We start from the raw sequence: 17,582 nt of genomic DNA on the forward strand, positions 1-17,582 counted from the left end.
GACTTTGTGGCCTATTTTACGCCAACCCTCATACCTGAAGTGCAGAAATAACTCCTGTTGAGTTCGGGTACAACATCTGGGGTATGGACCCTTTTTACGGACGGTGCCTCGAATGTGAAGGGGTCGGAACTTGGCATTGTCTTGAAGCCACCGATGGGTGATACCATTAGGCAATCTATCAAAACTCCTAGATTAACTAACAATGAGGCCGAGTATGAGGCTATGATTGCAGGCCTAGAGCTAGCCAAAAGCTTGGGACCAGAAGTCATCGAGGCCAAGTGTGATTCTCTATGGTGGTAAATTAGGTAAACAAGAGTTTCGAGGTTCGAGTGGATAAAATGCAGCGGTACCTAGATAAGCTACAAGTAACTTTGCACCGCTTCAACGAGTGGACTCTGGATCACATACCTCGAGAATAAAATAGTAAGGCCGATACACTTGCTAATCTGGGATCTTCGGTCGAAAAAGATGACATTGTCCCGGGGACTGTCATCCAACTATCAAAGTCTATGGTTGAAAAAGGTCATGCCGAGATAAATTCAACAAGTTTAACGTAGGACCGGAGAAATAAGTATATCGACTATTTGAAGAATGGAAAACTCTCATAGGACCACAAAGAATCGAGGGCCCTACGAACCAAGGCTGATAGGTTTGCATTAGATAAAAATGGAACATTGTACCGAAGAACATTTGATGGACCATTGGCGATATGCTTGGGGCTAGGGGACACCGATTATGTTCTACGAGAAATGTACGAAGGCACTTGTAGGAACCATTTCGGTACCGAATCTTTGGTCCGCAAAATTATCAGAGCAGGATACTACTGGGACAGCATGGAAATAGATACTAAGGAATATGTCAAAAAATGTGATAAGTGTCAAAAATTTGCACAGATGATCCATCAGCCCGGAGAACAACTCCATTCAGTCGTATCCCTGTGGCCTTTCATGAAATGGAGAATGGATATAGTGGGCCCTCTATCAATGGCCCCAAGTAAAGCTAAATTTATTTTGTTTATGAATGATTATTTTTCTAAGTGGGTGGAAGCACAGGCCTTCGAGAAGGTTCAAGAAAAAGAAGTTATTGACTTTTTCTGGGATCACATCATATGTCGATTGGGGATACCCGCCGAGATTGTATGTGACAATGGAAAGCAATTCATCGGCGGCAAGGTAACGGAGTTCCTCGAAGCACATAAAATAAAGAGGATTTTGTCGACACCATACCACCTAACCGAAAATAGACAGGCCGAGTCAACAAATAAAACTATCATTCAAAACTTGAAGAAAATACTGGACGATGCAAAAGGGAAATGGAGAGAAGTTTTACCCGAGGTCTTTTGGGCATATCGGACGACATCGAAGTCTAGCACGGGGGCCACCCCGTTTTCTCTAGTATATGGCTCTGAGGCCCTCATACATGTCAAGGTTGGAGAACTCAGAGCTAGGTTTCGACATGCATGCTAGCCTCGAGTTATTAGATGGAAAGCAAGAAGTAGCACTTGTTTGGATGGCCTCGCAAAGGCAAAGGATCGAAAGATACTATAATAGAAGAACCAACCTTCGACATTTTGGAATCGGGGACTTAGTTCTAAGAAAGTTCACCCTCAATACTCGAGACCCAAATAAAGGGAAACTAAGCCCGAATTGGGAAGGACCGTACCGAGTCCTCGGAGTTGTCGGTAAAGGATCTTACAAACTTAGCATGATGGAAGGTGAACAATTGTCAAACAATTGGAACATATCATTTCTCAAACGATACTACTGCTAAGGTATGACTTTGTCCTTTTGTACATTTGAGTTTAAAACTAACTTGTTACAGATTTTCGATCGAAGCTATCAAAGTGCGTGATCTCGAAGATACCCTTTTTATATGAAGGCCTTAGGTTTTAAATCATGTGTTGCACTCTTTTTCCCTTAGATCGGATTTTGTCCCAAATGGGTTTTACCGGCAAGGTTTGTAACGAGGCAACAACTACGTGATAGCTAAGGAGAACTCAACAGTATCCAAGGCTTGTTTTTAATCAACCTCGAATATTGAGGGCATCACCCTCGGAGGTTATATTTTCAAGGAAAATACTTCACGCCTAAGAGAACCTCGATAGGAAAACTTTGTAATAGGCCAAACGGTCAGACGAACTGTGTACATATAGAATAGTCGAGCCCCCACGGCAAACCATGTACGCATGTATCAATTACTTGAAGAAGCATTCTGTTAATATTAAAAACACTTTGTGTCTCAAAGAAGTCTACTATTATACGAGCTCTACACTTATAATCCTACGGGAAATGGCTCAAGAGCCAAAGCATAAAAGCACCCCCGAATACTCGGGGACTATAATCTACATTTAGTACATCCGAGTCATCGAAAACACGGACTCATAAAACCTCAAAGAGGCACCCCCTCGAAACAAAGGCCAAGGCCAATATACTCGGGGACTAACTTTTTCGAACAAGTTCGGAAAGTTGTCGAGAAACAAGTCCAAGTGACAAACCCGAAGGCTACGGCCATACTAAAGACTATGATCATATAAAGGCTACGCCTAAAATAATGCGGCTCAGAGACGTCCGACTTTCACTATAAATTAAAGTCCTTCAAACATTGAAAAATCGATTAAATCAGGCTATCCTCGGCAAAAGCAAAATATAAAGGGCTTCGAAAAATTCAGCCCCCAAAAAATCTAAGGGCTTCGATAAATTCAGCCCTCGAATAATCCAAGGGCTTCAATAACATCAGCCTTCGGAAAAACCTCAAGAGGTATTCGATTATGTTTACACAAACAAGTTACTAATAAGGTTCCGTAACGTCGAACCTTTGAAAAACCCAAACGGGTACAAAAAACACATGCTAAGGCATATAAATTTTTTTTAAGTCTTTTAGCCTGAAAGAGGGAAATATTATAGCCATTTTAGAAGTCGAAACGGCCCAACCTAAAGAGCCTAAGGTCCGACTAAAAGAGCCTAAGGGCCGATATATAAGAGCCTAAGGGACAACTTAAAAGAGCTTAAGGGCCAAAATATATAGAGTTCGAGACCTCGCTCTCACTCAACGCGGACTCAAGAGTCCCATTATTCCGAGCTTGCATCGAATTGATTTAAGCTTAGCTCGAGGATTAACAAATTCTTAAAGGGTATTATATTGATCAATAAAAACCTAATGGTTTATTATGTTCTAAGTCTATATCAATACTCGGACTGATTGTTTGAATCATCGAAATCTTCCGTAAATAAAAACAAAATAAAATCCAACACAAGTTGAGAATAGAGCAAGAAGATACTGTATATTCATGAGGGGTGTTTTACAAAACATACTTACAACACCCACAAGGGGCCCTTGCACAGAAAAGAAAACCTAATCTATTTTCAGGGTCACACCCCTGGGAGCGTCATCTTCAGGAACTGCACCTTCAGCAGCTCTATCTTCAGGAGCCTCCTCTCCCTCGGGAACATCTTCTTCATCTTCCCCGTCCCCGGAGCCACTCGATATATCCTCATCATCGGAAGAGACAAGAAACCTGGCATCGGTTTCCCACGCATTTTCCTCGGCTATCTCCTCAGCAAGGTTGAACCCTCGGGCATGGATTTCTTCGAGAGTCTCCCTCCGGGCCCGGCACTTGGCCAAATCATTGCTCTGATTCTCTTGGTTGGAGGCCTCTCTCAACTCAGATTGAACGGACGTTACGTCCCTTAAGTATACGGCAATGGATTTATCGGTCGCAACCTTCATCTTCTCAGCTTCAGCCTTAACCTGTACAGCTTCGGCCAGGGCTTTAGCTAGCTCTGCCTCTAACTCCTCAATTTTCTTGGCATGTTCTAGACCCTTCGCTTTAATGCCTCAGAGTTGAGTTTCATCCGAGGCCAGTTGGGATGTAACGGCTACCTTATCAGCTGCTAGCTGATACATGCTCTCATTCTATCAATGACAATCAGCTTTAACTTGATCAACCTCACCTCGGAGCTGCCCAATCATCTCTAGCTTTTGCCGCAGCTAAGATGTCAAAGTGTTAGCCTCCGAAGTAGGGCCAAGAAGGTCGTACTCTATTAAAATCACAATTACCTACTCATCTATCTCGGACTCATTTTTCTGAGCTTTGGCCAATTTGGCCCGAAGATCCTTAAGCTTCTATTCCTTTTTGCTACAGAAGAGCCTCAGGGCCTTCTCTTCGCCCAAAACTTTCTTGAGCTCGGCCACACATTTGCTCAGCCTAGCTCTAAACTTTGTAATAGCCTATACGTGAAATAAAGATATATCAGTCAAAAGAAAAGAGTGAAAGAGAAAATTACAATGATGAAAGTAAGTATTTAACCAAGAAAGGAGATGTTGAGCCTCTTCGAAGATGGTGGATGCATCATTAAGGTCAGTGGCATCCTCGACCCCAGCAAAGAAACCCTGAAAGGGATCTTCCTCGAGGACCTTACTTGAATCGGGAATACGCAGAGTGTTAGCTTTTTTGATTGCCCCCTCAAAATAAGTTGGCAAAGAAAGGGAATGACCTGTTGTCGCGGCTCCGAGCTCCTCACTCGGGGCGTTCTCATTCGCTTTAGGGTCTCCGAATTTTCCCCCTCCGATACATTTATTGAATGAGGAGGAACGATCTCAACCTCCGGGGACACGGGGGCTTTGCTCACATCTCTCTTTGCGGTTCCCTTACCACAGGATGAGGTCTCCAGTTCGAAGGGCTTGGCGGCCTCGATTGGTTTCCTGATTCTAGGCACTAACGTCGAATCTTCACTATTATTTTCTTCGTCATCCGGGAATCATGGGCCGAATCTGCGCCCGCTTGAGCAAATCATTTCTGCAGCCTTCGAGTAGGGGTTTTCTTGTTTTCGGGCTTTGAAACCCTTTTTCTTTTGTTGACTTCTCAAAACTTCGAGATTGAAGACTTGATCCCTTCCCCGGGCAGGGCCGGCCTCATCTCGGATACATCTCCGAGGCCTGCACAAGTAAACGTAAATAAGTTGATGCCACCAACATATGAAAAGTATTTGAAACTTGGGAAAAGCACTTACCATGATTCTTGGCCTCCCACTGGCCCTTCGATAATTTGTGCCATTTGCGCTCATCATATGAGAAGGTCGCGGCCAACTTTCGGACCAAACCCTCGAGATCAGGGACGGCGAGAGGTGTCCAAGCAACAGCTGCAGAAAAGATAAAAATATTATTATGGGATGTGGAAGTTGAGTATATATAGATATTAGGAAGAACGACTCCACTTACAATTTTAATTTCATCTCTCCGGGAACGGCATTTTGTCTTGGGGAATGACATCCAAAGTCCTTACTCTGACAAACCGGCTCATCCAGCCCCGATCCTTGGCTTCGTCGCTGCTGGCAAAGAAGGCTTTCGAAACAGCTGGGGCCGGTACAATCGAATTAGGTGGTTGAGGGTGAATTTCAAACCCTTGGCCTTTTCGAAAAAATAGCGCAACGTGATCATGATGCGCTAAAAAGAGGGGTGAATCTGGCTGAGGGTGATTTCGTACGTTATGTAGAAGTCAATCACCACCAGATCAAGGGGACCCAATGTGAACGAAAGGGTAAGTGTAAACACTTACAAATCCCTCCATGTGGGTAGTAATGTTTTCCTCGGGGCTCGGGATTTGAATCACAACCTCATCTCCCCAGCCACAGTCCTTCTTCACGTCTTTAAGGTGCTTCTTCAATATCAAGCTAAGATATCGAGATGCATGCTCACATCGGCCTGGAACGTCGGGGGGATTTTCAATACTAAAGTCCTTCATAATTATACAAGGGCCGGGGGTGATTTCCACAAGAGTTGGCGGCGCCACCAGTTTGGCCAGCCTGGAGGTAGAAGAAGACGACGCTTTATCCTTTTTGGGGACCATTTTGGAAGTTTTAGCCATGATTTTATGCTAAAGAATATGAGTTGCACAGGAATGCGGTGTTTCTTATAAGAGCTTGGCATTTTCCGGCGCTTAAAGAGGCGGTGGAAATAGGTGATTAGAGAAAGAGATGAAGAAGGGAAAGATGTAAAGAAAGAGTAAAGTTCTTTACTCAAAGGAATCACCTCATATTTATAGAAGGGCAACAACGGCTCTGCAGCGCTAGTGGCTGACCAATACTGGCTTGCATTTAATGTTTTGGGGAAGGGGACCGACGGGACATTTCGGTCACTTCAAACGCTTGCATTACGGAAATGACGTCATCACTAAAGACTTCGGGAAAACGAGGATCAAATCATTTCTTATCATCCTACTCTAAGAAATGCGGGGACTATCTGTATACGGTCAAAATTATATGCCTCCAACTTATAGGCTCGAAGGTCCATCCTAAGCCCGAGTCCGGGCGAGGTCGAGTTCGAGCCCGGTGGACCAGACTCGAGTATGAAGGCGGAGCATGATGTACCGAGGTCAAATGTGCTCGACCCTGAAATAGTACCGTTATGGATTTGTACCAGAACGAGCTAGATTCTTGTCACGTCCCCAAGATCATGGTGCAAGTCCCGGAATAGGATTGTACAATTCCGTACTAGGCGGTTAGACAGTTGTACCAAGAATATTCTTTACTGTAAATAGAAATATTCCTTATTTAAGGTTCCCCTATTGTATAAAGGGGACCCCAATCATTTGTAACATCATTTTATCATTGAGCAAAAGAATATACTCTCTACTTTTTGCCTACTGTTCATCAGAATTGTCCTTTAGCTTTCTTACTTTACTTTTCCTACTTAACTGTTCTTACTACCCTAAGCCACCTCGAGGTCACTAAGCTCGAGGTCATTGTTGCTAAGTAACATTGATTTGATTCACTTCTATCTTTCATTTCTACTTCATATTTCTTGATTATTAATTGGTATTGAACTAAATTATATATCTTTAAAACCACTAATCAAATTTAATCGTTACACGTACTTTTGAAGTAAACAGTTACACTTAACCAATCAAATTTGACGTAATTAATAACTATAAACTAAAGTGATAAAACGGATTACTTATTATAATTAAGTTCAAATTTTATACGTGTTATAGATTAATTTGCCTCGTCAAAAACCAAGTATGTTTGTTCTTAGGTTCGTATGTCCATGCTATTTCGGCTCCCTACGCAAGTGCAGTGTGTTAAACGTGCAAAGTCCATGAGGTACGTTACTTAACTCACCAACAACAACAACAACAACAACGACCCAGTATAATCCCACAAGTGGGGTCTGGGGAGGGTAATATGTACGCAGACCTTACCCCTACCCCGAATGGTAGAGAGGTTGTTTCCAGAAGACCCTCGGCTCAAAAAAGCAATAGGAGATGATATATTAGTACCATAAAAATGCGTAATTAAAAATAACAACAATATATAAGAGATATGAAATATGAAATACAGAATACGAAATACGAAATAGATGGCTGGTATAGTACAACTAGAAGGTAAAGCCCTGCATCAATAGACGACCAATGACATTCCTAGTCTAACTCCTAACTGGATAGTCCCCCTCTATTGTGCTGTAGAAATATTCACACTCTCCCCTAACCTACAACCTTAATGCTCGACCTCTATAATTCCCTATCAAGAGCCATGTCCTCAGTAATCCTAAGTCGCGCCATGTCCTGTCTGATCACCTCTCCCCAATACTTCTTAGGTTTTCCTCTACCTCTCCGCGTGCCCACTACAGCCAGTCGCTCACACCTCCTCACCGATGCATCAGTGCTCCTCCTCTGAATGTGCCCGAACCATCTGAGTCTTACTTCCCACATCTTGTCCTCCATGGGGGCCACACCCACCTTCTCTCGAATATCTTCATTCCTAATCTTATCCATCCTTGTATGCCCGCACATCCACCTCAACATCCTCATCTCTGCTACTTTCATCTTCTGGATGTGTGAGTTCTTTACCGGCCAACATTCAGTTCCATACAACATGGCAGGCCTAACCACTGCTCTATAAAACTTACCTTTTAGTAACGGTGGCACTTTCTTGTCACACAAGACTCCCGACGCTAACCTCCACTTCATCCACCCCACCCCTATACGGTGTGTGACATCCTCGTCAATCTCCCCGATCCCCTGAATAACCGATCCAAGGTACTTGAAACTACCTCTCTTGGGAATGACTTGAGAGTCAAGCCTCACTTCAACTCCCGCTTCCGTCGGCTCAACTCCAAATTTGCACTCGAGGTATTCCGTCTTCGTCCTACTCAACTTGAAACCTTTAGACTCAAGAGCATGTCTCCAAATCTCTAGCCTCTCGTTGACGCCGCCTCTTGTCTCGTCAATTAGAATAATGTCATCAGCAAATAGCATGCACCATGGAACCTCCCCTTGAATATGATGAGTCAGTGCATCCATCACCAGGGCAAATAGGAATGGGCTGAGCGCAGACCCTTGGTGCAATCCCGTAATAACTGGAAAGTGTTCAGAGTCGCCTCCTACTGTCCTAACCCGAGTCTTAGCTCCATCATACATGTCTTTAATCACCCTAATATAGTTACTCGGGACCCCTTTATCCTCTAAGCAGCTCCATAAGACCTTCCTAGGAACCTTATCGTACGCTTTCTCCAGATCAATAAACACCATGTGGAGATCCTTCTTCTTATCTCTGTACTGTTCCACCATCCTCCTAATAAGGTGGATAGCTTCTGTGGTAGATCGTCCCGGCATGAACCCGAACTGGTTGTCTGAAATAGACACCGTCCTTCGCACTCTCATTTCTACCACTCTCTCCCAAACTTTCATGGTATGACTTAGTAATTTGATGCCCCTATAGTTGTTACAGCTCTGGACATCACCTTTGTTCTTATACAACGGGACCATTGTACTCCACCTCCACTCTTCAGGCATTCTATTAGTCTTGAATATAACACTAAACAATGCAGTAAGCCATTCCAAGCCTGCTCTACCCACACACCTCCACAGTTCAACCGGAATTTCGTCTGGCCCGGTAGCTCTGCCCCTTCTCATCTTACGCATTGCCTCCATGACTTCATCGATCTCAATGTCCCTACAATTACTTACTTCATGGTGACTGTCGGCATTCCTCGATTCCCCAAGTATAATATCCTGATCCCCTTCTTTACTTAGAAGTTTATGAAAGTAGGTCTGCCACCTCCTCTTAATCTGGTCATCTCCCATCAAAACTTTACCGTCATCATCTTTTATGCACTTCACTTGGTCCAGATCCCGAGTTATCCTCTCTCTCGCCTTAGCGAGTCGGAATAACTTCTTCTCCCCACCTTTGTTCCTTAGTTCCTCATACAGACGAGCAAAAGTTGTCGTCTTAGCCTCCGTCACTGCCATCTTCGCCTCCTTCCTAGCTACCTTATACCTTTGACTTGTTCTCTCTCTTCTCCTCCTCGTCAGTGCTCCCTACTAACCTTAGGTAAGCCGCCTTCTTTGCTTCCACTTTACCTTGGACAACTGCATTCCACCACCAATCTCCTTTGTGTCCACCATAGTGGCCCGTAGATATCCCTAACACCTCTCTCGCCGCCTTTCTTATACAGTCTGCCGTCGTCGACCACATTGTGTTTGCGTCCCCACTACTTCTCCAAGCTCCCATTGCCGATAACCTTCCTTTCAACTCTTTAGCTTTATCCTTAGTTAAGGCGCCCCACCTAATCCTGGGGCGTCCTTGTACTGAACTCTTCTTCCTCCTTATCCTAATACAAATGTCCATCACCAAAAGCCTATGCTGCGTTGAGAGGGTCTCACCTGGGATAACCTTGCAGTCTTCGCACAACCTTCTGTCGCATTTCCTGAGGAGGAGATAGTCAATCTGAGTCTTCGTCACCGAACTTTGGCGGCGAAGAAACACAAAGATTGTATTTGACTATACCCGTTCAGTTACTACTTTTTGTCTTTATGTTTTTTTTTTTTATTAAATTGGCCGACAAACGGTTAAAAGTCTATTGGGGTAATACAAATTGAGGCAATGGCAGAAGATTGAACCAAATTGAATTTAGTCCAAGAAAAGGAAAAAGAGAATGCAATTTCCCTTATATTCCTGAAGGAAGAGGAATAAATAAGTTGGGCGCCCTCAATTCTCCTCATTTCACATTATTGTAAATGCATATTCCTGACCAAACAATTAAAGCGAATTCATGTAAAACTATAGGATAAGCTTTCACTTTTCCATACCTTATCTTAACAAACTTATTCGCCAACATATCTGATATCACATAATTAATCAAGCAAAGATGATCATCTCTATTAGTAAGTTATGATCACTACGGAAATAGCTCTACATACATTTTTATTGGACACTGTCCAACCTCTTGGTCTATTTTTGGTTGAAACAAAATTTATCGTTATTGAATTTTACATTTCCTAAGTAACCTCTTTAAATGGTAATTAATCATTTCAAGAGGATGTCTAATTCAAATTGTTGATGATTTCAGTTTCTTGCCAAGGCATATAATACTATATCTCTACTTCCTTTATCTTTTCTTTATAGTATTCGTAACTGTAAAAATTATTTATCTGTCTGGCAAAATGAGAGAGTCCGGAATATAAGAGTTGAAATCTTATTTTTAGTGGGGAATGAGGCGTCGATCCTTTAACTATTGGGATAAAGTTTATTTAGAAACTCTTACTATACTGGCAAATCATAAATTTTTATAATTAAAATATTGAAAAATGATGTAAAGACACTTATTTGTAGGGGTGTGCATTCGAATCGGTTTGTCGATAAATCGAATCGATTATTTGTTATCGGTTTATCGACTTATCGATTTCGATTTCGAAATTTTCCTTATCGAGTTATCGATTTCGATTTCGATTTTGTCCTCTTCGGTTATCGGTTTATCGATAAACCGATAAGATATACTAAAAAAAAAATTACCCTTATTCTATAATACCCTTTCCTTTACCCTAAGTCCCTAACCCTATTATTTCATCTACCACATTTAAGAAATGATCATATTTAAAGCTCAAGGGAATGAAGTCAAATTAATGAAAAATAGAATTAGTCATGATGATGTATTTTTATTTATTTTATACCGTTGGAGTGTTGGTGGCATACATTTGATCTCTTACTTTAGTTTCGTTACATGTGCTTGTTGACACAATTTTTATGTTATAAACTGTGTTCATCTTATTTTAGCTTATTTTTGTCCATATTAGTTAGGCGTGTTTATAGCAATATACTTTCTGTGGAATCCCGTAAATTTTCTTATTGGTGTAATTGATAACCGAATCGATAAGCCCCAAAAATCGATAAATCGAAATCGGAAAAATCGAAACCTTATTGAAACGATAACGATAAGCATATGTACAAATCGATAATCGATAAGTAATTATCGATAAGGGACAAAATCGAATCGATAAATTGAATGCACACACCTACTTATTTGACTTCTAAAGTGTCATTAATTGTCCTAGGAAATTGGATAAAGGTAGTATAACATATATAAGTGCACATGGACAACATTATTTGATACAATTGTATTTCAGTTTTCCCCTTTTTGCTAAATACTCAAAAGTAAAAGAAAAACTTAAAAATAAAACTATTAAAAACTTTACTCATACTAGCCCTAACTTTTTTATTCTTTGCATCTTCTTCTTCTACTACCCAAGGTGAAAGGAACTATGCTTTTTAAATTATAAAAGTGAATACTGATGATGCAATTTTTGTTCCTTCTCATTTGTTGTTATATTTCAATTTTTTCGGAAGTGTTGTGAGTACGAGAAACTCTATGTTGCTTGTAGCAGACATGATATCGATTGTTTCTTGTTAATGCACTAAAATGTTTCTATTAAAAAGAAAAGTAGTTTTATATACATCGTTCACTTATTTTATACATAATTTTTTAACTTTTTTATTTTATTTTTTTTGGAATTTTACTTTTAAAAAAATATTTTTTCCAGTCATATTAATTTAAAATATTAATGTAGACATGTGATGTTTTACCCTCCCCAAGATTTTTCATATTTTAGCACGTAAATATTTAATTTAGGCCTAATATAGCTATTTCAACTATTTTTGACTTCTTTACTTTATTTCCGTCATAAAAATGAAAAATTACAAAAAATACTTTAGTATGTATCTTTCATAATTCTTTAAAAAAAAATACAAAAATAGTACCTTATTTTTATCTTTATATAATTTTGAAAATACAAAAAATATATAATAGTTTCATGTTAGCTTTTGCATTGTGTAGTATTTTTATCTTATTTTAAAATGAGTCAATTAAGGTGTTGGATCACAATTTTAAGAGTTCTAGAACTCAGTTCTTGGCCCAATTCGGATTAACCCATTAAGCCTAGGGACCCTTGTAGACTCTTCTTTGGAATAAAAACAAACAAAAAGACCCTAAGGAGCTAATACACAAAAGACCTAGGGACTAATTGGCAAAATACACAAAAATACACCTAAACCTAGACTCTACCTATAAAGTAATGCTTAAAAAAAGCTAGAGGAGGAGAACAAAAAGCTGAAAAAGCTGCGCAGCAATATACAGAGACCCCCCCTCCCCCCCGCGTCATCTTCTAAAAACGACCCACACCCTCAAGTTCATCTCCTTCGAACCACCCCACCCCCGAACGACCCTGAGCCTCTTCTTCTTCAAGACCCCTCACCCAAGAACACACAATCATCAGCCGTTTTTTCACAGAGCAACAACCATTTTCTATGAAGCCAAAGCTTCTTCTTCTTCATTGACATGAATCTCAAGAAGCTCCACTCAATGATATTTGGATCAGAAGTAGCTCTCGAAAGGAAGGCTTTCAGTTCTACAACAGTATTCGGATTAGGACTCATCGGCTTCCTCGATTCACATTCTCAGTTCGGCGTCGACGACGCCTTCATTCGTCCAATTCGCTATGAAGCTCTGTCCAAGTTTGGTTTCGCTCGACGCTCTCTCATTACTAAATTCGACCACCACTAAATCTGAGGTTAAATGGATAGAAACAAGACAGGAATTAGTACGGGAGAAAATTATCGATCTTCCTTTTGATAAATACAAAAAAAAAAAGAAACTGTTCTGATCTTCCAATTCAGTTTTTCGAACTTTGTTAAAATGGATGGAGTTTGACGGAGGTTAAGGTGTCCGAGTTTGAGTTTTTCGGGCGATATTTGAGGTTTCTCGTCAGCTGTTCGTCGAATGTTATGTCAAGAAATTGTTCAGTTGCTGTAATTTTGAGCTCAGATCCATCAATACAAAGGTTTGATTTTTCTCTTCTTACTGTGTTGCTTAATTTCTCCTTTATAGAATGTATCTTCTTCTTTCTTATTTGCCTTGCATAGCTGTAGTTGCTCGTAAGTTAGTGATCTTTAGTAAATTGGAGGTTCTACAGTTTGTAGGGAAATAATGTTATTTATCTCAGAGTAGCTTATTAAAATATAAGGTTTAGGTGTGAAGACTAATCTGTGGCATGTGATTCAAGTGGGTTCAATTGTTCTTATATTGTTAACAAACAAATTCTATGAATGGATCTCCGCATTAGCATTTCATCAATCATATTTCATACAGTAGAACCTCGATTTACATTAAAACAACATTTTCATATGAATATCGTAGTTGCTTTAGGCGCGTAATTTAAATTACCTTCCTAAACTCGGGTGTGCATTTATGTGATCCAAATCTAAATCCCAACAATGTCAAAATATGTCGAAGACCGCGGGTGCATTTATGTGACGTGGTTCAAGACGTGTTTTAACAGTGTTGCAATATTCTTAAAAATTAAATAGAGCGTTTAAGTTAAAATTTGCACATAGGTTTAACATGTACTAAAATCAAGTAATTAAGCCGAATATAGCAGTTGAGCGACCGTGCTAGAACCACGGAACTCGGGAATGCCTAAACCTTCTTCCGGGTTAACAGAATTTCTTACCTGAATTTTTGGTTCGCGGACTGTAATACAGAGTCAATCCTTTCCTCGATTCGGGATTTGAACCGGTGACTTGGGACACCATAAAATTATCCCAAGTGGCGACTCTGAATTTTTAATAAAATGATCTCGTTTCGATTGTCACTTTAAATTGGAAAAACTCCCATATGCCCCTTTCCGGGGGTGTAGTGAAAAAAGGAGGTGTGACAGCTCTGGCGACTCTGCTGGGGATCGAACCCAGAATCTCTGGTTCAGGGTTCAAGAATTCGAGCTTAGATGAATTTTTACATTTGGTTTTATCTGTTATCTGATTTTATTACATTTTTGAGCCTAATGTGCTAAATATTGCTTTTTACCGCTTTGATATTATCTGAACTGTATATATAAACTGCTACGAAACCCCTCTCTTCTCTCTCCCGAGGAGTGCACGCTGGTCGTGACTTCTTTCTGTTAGTGTTATATCCCAAATAGAATGAGGTTCAGACAAGTTGCAAAGCCGGATGATCTTTTGGTTACCGGTACGCAGCCCCCCTCCGGCTCGAGTTGTCCGCTCGGGTAACCCAGGTCTAGAACAAATAAACCCAGGTTTTTTAAATCCTAGTATAATAATACCTCATGCCGGATCCCTAGTAGGAACGTTTGTTTGCATCATGTTTATTTTGACTTAGGGGACTCAACATAGGGGTTGGATCTATCTAGGACAGGTATACCCCAAAAAATAAAAAACCATCCTGATGCATCTTATGTGCTACATGTTGCATTTATTCAAAGGTAAAAGGGTCATTTGGCGGACCAATGACAGCTGAGGGTAGATGAAGAAATGAAAAAATAACAATGAAAAAAAGAAAGAAGAAAGAAAAAGAAAAGAAAAAAGAGAGGGTGAAGTGTGAAGATAAAGCGAGTGGGGCCTAATTATGTTTTCTGTTACATTTTGTTAAGAAAAAAGAGCTTGAAAAATTCAAAAATTTTTGTACTTTTTCATCATTTTTCAAAAATCAAAAATCAAAAAAAAAGGGAAAAAGAAAATAAAAAAAAAGAGTTTACATGTTTCATCATTTTTCAAAAAAAAAAAGAGAAAGAAAAGACAAAAAAAACATATTTTCTCTAAATTAGTTGTTATTTTTATTTTTCGCCCGTATCCAATCTTTCCGAACTACGCATACCTGATTCTCGTCTTTCGGGGCGTGATACGTAGGCAACCCACATAGGGTCCGGTCTTCCTAGTAAATCTTAGGTTCTTGGCTTTGCGGGGTCTTAGCCAAATTTTGCACTTCTAACCACTTTTTGGCCAAATAAGTCATTTTGCAAAAATAGCCTCAATCATGTCTTGCATGTGTCTAGTAGGGAATGTTATTGTCTCACATAGTATTGTTTTATGTTTTCTCATACAGGTGTGGATCCACTTACCGGAGTTTGAGCATGACAGATACCCCAGGACCACCGCATTCAAGAGTTGTTTAAGGAGATTTTTTATATTTGTTATTTTTATTTTATTTTTATGTTTGGAGTATGTTTTTTTACGTTGTCTTTTACTTTCTAGTTTTGTACAACAATGTCGAGTTTTTGTTATTGTACTTTTATTTTGTATTTGAAAAGGTGTGGTGTAACTCAAAATCCAAAAAAAATGATATTTTGCGTTTTTATATTTCCGTTAGAATTTTCTTTAGAAATACTACTCTTAGAAATCAAGAAGAAAAAAAAAAGAAAGTTTGAGGTGGTTTTATTTTAGGAAGTTAGTATCTAGAAATTTTTTTTAAAAAAATAAATTGCTTTTATACTTCCCTTAGTATATTAGGACCAAAATTCAAAAAAAAAAAAAGAAAAAAAAAAGAGAATTTTCTTTTAGTACCTCTTTAAAAGTTTATTTAAGACATTAATTCCAAAATCCAAAAATATTTTCTTGTGAGGTGTTTCTTTGGGAAATTAATGAAAGATGAAAAACAAATTCTTTTTATTTTCATTAGAACTTTAGGATATTGTATACTTTATCTTTTGTTTATCATTAGAATTTTTCCTTTAGGCAATCAAAATTGAAATCCAAAAACATTTTGTTTTGTCTTTTTCATTGCCTGCTTCGAAATCTTGTGTCAGGATATCAAATGAAAATTCAAAATATTTTTCTGTGGTTTATTCTTTCGATCTTCTTCCTAAAAAAAAGAATCAAAAAATATTTTTTTTTCTCTTCTAGGGTTTTTCCTTAATAATTTTCCATAGAGTGTTTGTTTCAAAAAAAGAAAAAAAAAAGCAAAAAATATATGCTCGTTAAGCTTGAGTTTGCAATAGGTTATAGAACATTAAGTCTAGAAAATTCAAAAACAAAAAAGAGATTTGTTTCTTTTATTTCCCTTTTCTCGTCAGAGTCATTAAGGTAAAAAGAAGAGAATGTTAGTTTGTTTCCTTTATTCCCGATCTGCGAGAACTACGCAAAGATCTGATTCATGCGGGATCATGATACGTAAGCAACCTACATAGGGTTCGATCGAATTATTTTTTTTATTAAAAGGAAAAAAAGAAAAAAAAAAGAGGTGGAATTGTGGGATGTGAGATATGAGAGAAAGAAAGGGTGATGATTAAAAAAAGAAATGAAGGAAAATGGGCAAGCCAGCAAATGCTAGAAAAGCAAAGAAAAGAGAGGTTGAAATGAACAAATTGGGAAGATTCCAACTGACCTTTGTACCCTCAAAGTCATTTTAGAACCGATAACTGTGGCTAGGTGCATTGCACATAAAGTGAGATTATCTTATGTTAAATGCTCTAACACTAACGTGATGGCTTCATTTTGTTATATTCATAGCAGAAGGGTGGTTGGTCTGTGGTTTTAAAGTGGTAACTCTTCTCTACAACATAAAGTCAAAGGCTTGGCAGACAACAACAGAACTGAGTTGGTTGATACCGGCGCTTGAAAGCAGTTGGTTGAACAGGACAATGGGTTGGTTGAAGAGGTAAAAATGTTAAAACAACACATGGCTGACATGTATCAGGCTTGGATGACTGGGAAGGCGCCACCCCCGCCACCACCTAGCTTCCTGGATGTTGCCCTTACCCAAACTCTGGACACAATGCCAGATGATCCTCCATACTCTCCAGATCCACCCGCTTATCTCCAAGCTCATGATGCCCAATATTCCCCTCAGAGGTTGCCCACAAGGTTCTCTATTCATACAAACAGGGCCCAAGGGATGAGCCTCATGTTGAAAATGAAAGGTTCACAGGAAGAAAAGGGAAAGATGGGGCACCCAAGAGGCTAAAAGGCATAGAACAGTCCTTAAAGAACAAGCAATGAATGGGAGACCAGGGAAGCATGGCTTACAAGGAACTGTCTATGTCCCCTGACGTTCGCCTGCCCGCGGGGTTTAAAGTGCCAAAATTTAACTTGTATAATGGGTGTGGGGATCCGGTAACCCACCTGAAGGTTTATTACAGTGAAATGAGAGGTGTTGGAGAGAAAGATGACTTGATGATGGCGTATTTCAGTGAGAGCCTGACTGGGGCAGATTTGGACTGGCATGCTCGTCAAGATGTTGGTAAGTGGCCTACATTAGGTGACATGGCTCAAACTTTTGTTCAATACTTTCAATACAAATCAGGCATTACCCCAGACCGCTCCTCCACATCTAGGATGGGAAAGAAGCCGGAGGAAAACTTTAGAGAGTTTGGGCTCAGATGGAGGGAGCAGGCTGCTCGAGTCAATACCCCGATTGGTGAAGAAGAAATGGTTGAGATTTTCCTACAAGCCCAGGGGCCCACCTACTTTAGTCATTTGATCCCGGCCCTTGGGAAGCCTTTCAATGATGTGTTAAGAATGGGG

At 39.9% G+C, this 17,582-nt stretch overlaps 1 long non-coding RNA gene across 1 annotated transcript; it reads left to right on the top strand.

Annotated features, from left to right (window-relative positions):
- The first annotated feature begins 12,427 nt into the window (after nucleotides 1-12,427).
- On the top strand, nucleotides 12,428-15,417 carry LOC138880426 (uncharacterized). The gene is made up of 2 exons (XR_011403067.1): nucleotides 12,428-13,108; nucleotides 15,166-15,417. It is a non-coding gene; the product is annotated as an uncharacterized lncRNA (long non-coding RNA).
- The last annotated feature ends 2,165 nt before the right edge of the window (nucleotides 15,418-17,582 follow it).

Source organism: Nicotiana sylvestris, chromosome 10 (genome assembly GCF_000393655.2).
Source record: "Nicotiana sylvestris chromosome 10, ASM39365v2, whole genome shotgun sequence".
Classification (NCBI taxonomy): Eukaryota; Viridiplantae; Streptophyta; class Magnoliopsida; order Solanales; family Solanaceae; genus Nicotiana; species Nicotiana sylvestris.